Source organism: Orbicella faveolata, unplaced genomic scaffold (assembly GCF_042242905.1).
Source record: "Orbicella faveolata isolate gen_17 unplaced genomic scaffold, um_ofav_v1 contig_35, whole genome shotgun sequence".
Lineage (NCBI taxonomy): Eukaryota > Metazoa > Cnidaria > Anthozoa > Scleractinia > Merulinidae > Orbicella > Orbicella faveolata.
Window position 1 is genome coordinate 26,528,423 of NW_028301564.1, and position 6,578 is coordinate 26,535,000.

At 39.3% G+C, this 6,578-nt stretch overlaps 1 pseudogene; it reads right to left on the reverse strand.

Moving 5' to 3' along the window:
* Nucleotides 1-5,876: 5,876 nt before the first annotated feature.
* The window catches only part of LOC110043514 (solute carrier family 25 member 36 pseudogene), a 3,336-nt pseudogene continuing 2,634 nt past the window's right edge, over nucleotides 5,877-6,578 (reverse strand).

Genomic DNA, 6,578 nt, shown 5'->3' on the forward strand with positions numbered 1-6,578 from the left:
CAACTTGTGAATTGAAAGCTAACATTAACGTGGTCTGTGCATGCAGAACCTACGGAATTTTTTGAAAGGGCTTGATAAACAACATATCCTACCCGAGAGGGGGGGGGGGGGGAGATTCCCAAATAAAAGGAGGGGGTGTTCGTCGCATCTTCTAGGAGTGAAAAACGCAGCGACTTAGAGTGTTCAGCCTCAAAAGGTACACAGTGGAAGCTTTTGTGGTTCCTTTTAGGATATTGAGCCAAAAAAATATGACAGGAGATAATTTGTCGTTTTAAAATTGTTATAGTGGTAAAAAATGTAAAGCCACACCCATAAAACAAGATCTTGCTACATCTTAGGGTTTTTTTTTTTAAATTTCCGACGAGCATCCCCGTCCTATTTATGTGAGTGTCCCCCCGAGGTCCTAAAAGGCAGGTAGGCTATGGTAAGGTGACTTTATTTTTATCCTGTTAGGATATGTCAAACACAGAGCCAAATCAGAAAATTGTTTATTACCTAACTCCCGAAAAAAAAATTATTACTATAAAAAACTAGGACGGGGTAAGATGGCAGCTGAGTAACTTGTTTTAAATTTGGCGATAAAATAAGCAAGAAAGAGCATCTTACTTTAGCTTCAAATTACACATGCCCCGACCCCGGGAGAGAGACTCCCATATAAAAAGGCTGGGAGTGCTTGTCGTACCTTTTAGGAGTTACAAACGTGGTTTTGGAACCTTAAAGGGTGTTCAGCCTCAAGAGGTCCACAATGCATAGGAGCTTTTGCACTACCTTCTAGGGTATTGAGCCAAAAAACTATGACAGGAGATAATATGAACTGTTTTAGAGTTGGTACCTCTTAGGGGTCAAAATAAATTCAAGCCACGACCACAAACCGGGATCATCATACCTCTTAGGGGTTGTTTTCAAAATATCCAACGTGCACTCCCATCTTTGTTATATAGGAGTCTCCCCAGGACCCCGACATCTAAGATGAGGGTCTTAAATCACACCAAGAATGACACGCACGTTCAGGAAGGCTTACAATCAGAAAATGCCTAAGAACACCCCTGAAAACATGTCATTCGAATTGTCAATCAGGCTCACTCGCACTTGCTACTTACCTACTGCCCTTTGCTGCTGGCATGTAGGGCAGCAGCAAAGGTCTTCCATTCCTGTTTATTATGGGCTAGCTTCCGGATGGTACTCCAGTTGTGTTAAAGGGTCATCCTGTTAGTGGCTTCCTTTCGGCTTCCACTTCTAACATTCAGTGACTCTGGAGGCCCGTCACACCCAGTAGTTATGGTTTCCTTTGCTAATGTTTCCGTATTAAAAACGTTTTTATGGGACTGGGTTATTAACCCTGTGCCCAGCCCCCAAACCTGCAGGGCCAGTGGATCACTTTTTGTCAGGCCTCTACCCTTTGAGCTGTCGGCTTGGGTGGCCCTACCAGGAGACAAATCTCCCACCGGCATAGCTCTCAGGGTCATTGAGAAACACAAGCCCCTCGACAACGACAAGTTCGTGATCCTACGGGGGGGGGGGGAGGGGGGGGGTGCTTACTCGTAACAACACCTAATGTGATATTTTCATTGTATGATAGAAACATCTATCTTGACAACACAATTGACAAGATGCCTTGAAAAGCTATCGAGTCCAATATTCGGGTTCGCGAAGGAGAAAATAATATAATAATAGACGTAATAGACAGTTCGCTAAAAGACAATGGACATGGTCAGTACTCAAAACTAGAAAGACATCTCGAGGAGCCAACAACAACTCACGGTGTCAAAAAGTCTCGTATGTTGTTTTCTTCGACGGAAGAAAATTCAAGCTAAGTTGAAAGCCTGACCTGTTGGATTTGTTAGGAAGAATTTAGAAACAAGGCAGGTCTCATACAACATTACGAGGATCATATGAGATAAAAACGACGCTTATATAAACCTTAGCTTTTGCGTTTTCTTCTCCTTGTGTATAGTATTGCTTATAGGTCAACCACGACTTTTTTTGTGCCAAATTTAGGTAGCAGTGACACGGTTAAAGAACACTGCAACTTACTTATACCTACAGCAAACGTAACTTTTTCCTTTTTGACTGAAACAATCGATTTCAAGTTAAAAGCTTCCATTAGTTTCTCTGCCTGTTCAAAATGCTTTTCAAGTTATAACTCTTATAATATGCTTAATGCACTAAGGTACGTAGATAGAGCAGTTTTCATTTTACTGTCGAAAAGTAATCGGTTTTGCATCAAGTACGCAACACGACTGTCTTGAAAAACTCGCGCCGGTTTTAGTCCAGTCAGAAGCAAAACCAATCGTGACCATTCGCACACATTTTCTCGCGCTTCGCATCAGCTACACTTAATCGCTGAGCGTCATAAAGTTGACTCCTTCGCATGCATCTAAAATAAATGTGTCAGATTAACCTCAATTATATTAATATAAAACGTAAATAGTCTCGGAGAACAGGATGTTTCCTGTTTTTTTTTTTTTAAATTCGTGCTTAAGCAAAAAGTGTTAGACAAGTTTTTCGGTTTCTGTTTTTCGACTGCAACAAGGACTAGTGCAGAATACGTGTATTCCAGCTAAACAACAAAGTTCACATCAAATGGTTTAAGGGGTGGTCCATTTGACTTTTCAGTGAAGGGGGCGTGGGGATATTTTGTAAAATAAATATCCCACAGGAATACTTATTCCAAAAAAATTCATGCACGCGAACACTGCTTTTTCAGTGAGCCGAAAAAGCGTCCTGAGGAAAAAAATTCCTGGTGTAGTGCAAGTAAATTTGTTGTGAAATATAGCAAGATGTGAAGAGGAAAACCATAAATACTATACAAACAAGATACAAAATTGATAAAATAAACTGATTTATAAAATAAATAATTTGAACAGTGTGGATTTGCTTGTCCATGCGGTGCCCCTTTTAAGATTTTCCATGCTTCTTTTGAGTTCTACAGTCTTGGATAGTTATTATCATACTGTGACCAGTTGATCAGTGCCAAGCATAAACACAGGCACGCAAGGCGTGCAAGAGTTATTTTTTTGTGTGAAGTGTCGGAGATAGGAGCATTCATGGAGCTGTCTACAGTAATGATTTGGTTAATTTGACAAGTTTTTTGGTTGCGATATACAGCAAGAAAGAAACTGGGAATTTATGATGTACATGTGATACTACATCGGTCATGGTAAGATGGCTAAATAGTAAGCCATAAAATGTTTGACTGAACAAACTACAGTAATCTGACATGTCTCCAGATTAATGTAGATACCATCTTATTTTCTAACAGGCAATTTGATTCGTTCTTTGATACAACCCACACTGTGATTGGTGTGACACGCGCACATGCATAACTCCCTCACTCACCGATCACATAGCCCTTCCAACCCCCAAGGGGAATTTTTGCTCAAAAATACTCAAGTTAATTAAGAGACTTTTTCGCATTTTATACGAGTCGTAAGTTCACCCTTTTTACACAACACAACACAGCTTCACGGAAAATAGAAAGAAAGAGAAAAAAACCTCTCTGACACATTGAAAGTCTGACCTGATTAAATTGCACTTTAACTTGGTGCCACGCAGTCTTCAAAGAACATTTGAACAGTTTTCATACTTTTTACCTTTAAAAATATCGGACTGAAATGAATGTCATCAAATAAAATTATTAAATTGCTACTGCAGAGATGTAAAAACCGTTCAGAAATGAAAGCTTCTTTTTTGTTTAATATCCTGGAAACAATAGCCGCTAACTTGTCAGCTCTAATTGAATTTAGTCCCATATAAGAAAACAAGTGTTAAGTTACCATTTGTTACTAAGATAGCAAACATCTAGTGGGAAAGAGTGGTGACGATTCGTCAGCTCTAATTGTGAAAAACAAGAGTATCAAATTACACTTTGTAACTAAAAAATAAAAATATTTCATTATATTTGCATGCAACAAGAACAAAAAAATCGTTACCCGCACTTACTATTGTAAACGTTAGAACTGTTTCAAATCTAAATAGTCTCCTCTCCTCTAAAACATGTCCTAAGAACTTGGAGCGACGATTCGTGACCTCTAACTGAATTTACTCCTTGTGAAAAACAAAAGTATCAAGTTACCTTTGTAACTAACAATGAAAATTTCCGTTCCATTTGCATACTGTTAACTCACGAACTGTTTCAAACCTCAAGGCTCATCTTGTTCATAAAATCCTCAGCCTAACCCGCAGAAAATGTTGAAGTAAACCCAATATATCAATACTTCTTCCTCTTTGAGAGAAGAATAAATATGGCTGTTCTGAACTGTATCAGCATCAAATCTTTTCACATACCATTTACCTTTACAACAAGAAATTTGATTGGCTGTTTATAGTAGATTTAATCTGATTTGTGTGACATACATACATCTCTCACTCATCCATTGACCTGTCCATAACATACCTGATGCGCCGACTAAGAAGTATTTTTTTTTTTACAATGGCCTAGCCTTGTAATGATGTAATGACCTAGCCTTGCAAATTCCTGGCATCTGTTTTTACACCTGGAGACTGTGAGACTGAGGCAGAAACTGTTTTCCCCAAATTAATACATGACATAATGATCTCAGCCAGGGATGGTAGGCCAGTCTGCTCAATACAGAGTCCAGCGCACTTGCCATTAGACCACCACAGACAGGCACATTCCAAAAGTGTTGAAAGGTAATAAGCACTGGAAGGAATTCAAACACTTCTTGAACTGGTTCGGTAAGAGTACCGGTAAGTGCCCTGGGGCCCTCCCGCACTTGAAGTAAACTTTCGCCCAAAACTATCACGTTGCCTGAAAATACCGCATTGTCCCAACTAGCAGCCCTTGGGTCTCCGAAGATGTCCAGGATGCAGCCCAGTCAAGTGGATCTTACGAAGGCACCCCGGGGGTTGTGGCGGGGGGGGGGGGGGGAGGGGGTGTACTTACTACCTTATATGGGCTATAAAGGTATAAGCAGCCTCAAAGGGTATGGTCTTTTAGATGTTTTGATCAGAAATAGGGTACCGATTTTGGCTATTTTGGTCTCAAATAGGGTATGGTGTTTTTCCCTCCTCTTGAATTTGCCAATTCTTTTTAGAAGCTACCTTTTTAATCATCAATAACCCCATTAATAAATATATTTTGTAACGTTTCGCTAATTACACTGGAGTATGTTCACTATGTATGGTTCGTATTATGATGCCCGCCCCTGATGCTGTGTTTGTGTTTATTAAGATTAGTTACAAAATATTTTATAATCGTTTCAGGGTGATTAGAGTATAAAAGCCCTTCACAATGCCTTTGCCATCGGTCTGAACTAGGAAACTAATTACGAGACGGGTCTGAAACAGGGTATTGATTTAAGGGTCTGATCATAAATTAAGAGTAACTTACTTTTGGTACGCTCATAAATAAGGCAGCTGCAAAATCGCAGATTTTGGTCTTGAGTAGTTTAGGGTTTTGGGAGGCAGGCCGCACACCCCCACCCAGGATTACCCTTCTCCCTCCCTCTGGGAAAGGACTGTCTTGATTTCTAATGGATAGGAGAAGTGTTAGAAGACAAACAACAACTTGGTATAGAACGACGGAAACAGAATGGAATAACAAACCGGGAGGAGAATGCCCATTAAGTGGCTGTCAACCAGAGCAAGTGGGTAAAGAATTGCTGAAAATCTGTGCCATCTATGCACAGAGATAGGCCCTCTCTGACAATATTGTTCTTGATCAACTGCACTATGGATGTGATGCAAACAAAGGACCACTACAGCTGGATCGTGGGGTGTTAGCATCTTACACACACAATAAGGTGCACTGATTGTTCTGTCAAAAGTGGCATTTATGTGTATGTACCTTCGGTCCAAAAGATTATGAGTGGTATATCAAGAATTAAGCAAGAATAGTCAACTGACTAGCAAAATTTTATAAACCACAAAAATATTCATATTTTTAATGAAAAAGTATATTAAATAGATACAGTGCTTATCAAGCAGACAAAATCCCATCCCTCCCCCATCCCTCCCTTCCCCTCCCATGTAAGTATAAATGCTTCCTCTCCACCTTAACCACAAACATTTTTTCAAGAATGCAATTTTCCTAGGAAGAAAGATTATTTTTTGCTTGATACCAAACAATAGCCACCTTGTGTTTACATTGATAGCTAGGACAACATATTATTCTCATATCGACAGTAAAGGACAAAATAATAATCAAAAATAATAAACAGGCAACCTGAGTTGAATTAATCATGTTGGAGTGTAAATAAAAATTTAACACTGCTTGTCATGCAAGCTTCTTTCCCTCCCACACAAGGATTTAATACTACCTCCTCACCCAAAAAAACAAACATTGGAAGGATGAACAAGATAAATTACTTCTTTTAACTTGATACCAAACAGATAAGTCACGTTACATTGGGGTTGTATTTGATAACTTAAACAGCAAACTGTTGTCATATGCATAGTGGACAACAAAATAAGGATACTGCCGAGCAGCCTTAGTCAAATTAGTAATTATATCTCTGAACTTGGTGAAGGTCAAGGCAAGTGAAACAATTGTTTTTTTTTCTTTAACTGACATAATAACTGACATGAATAATGCCGAAACAAAAAACAAGCTTTGA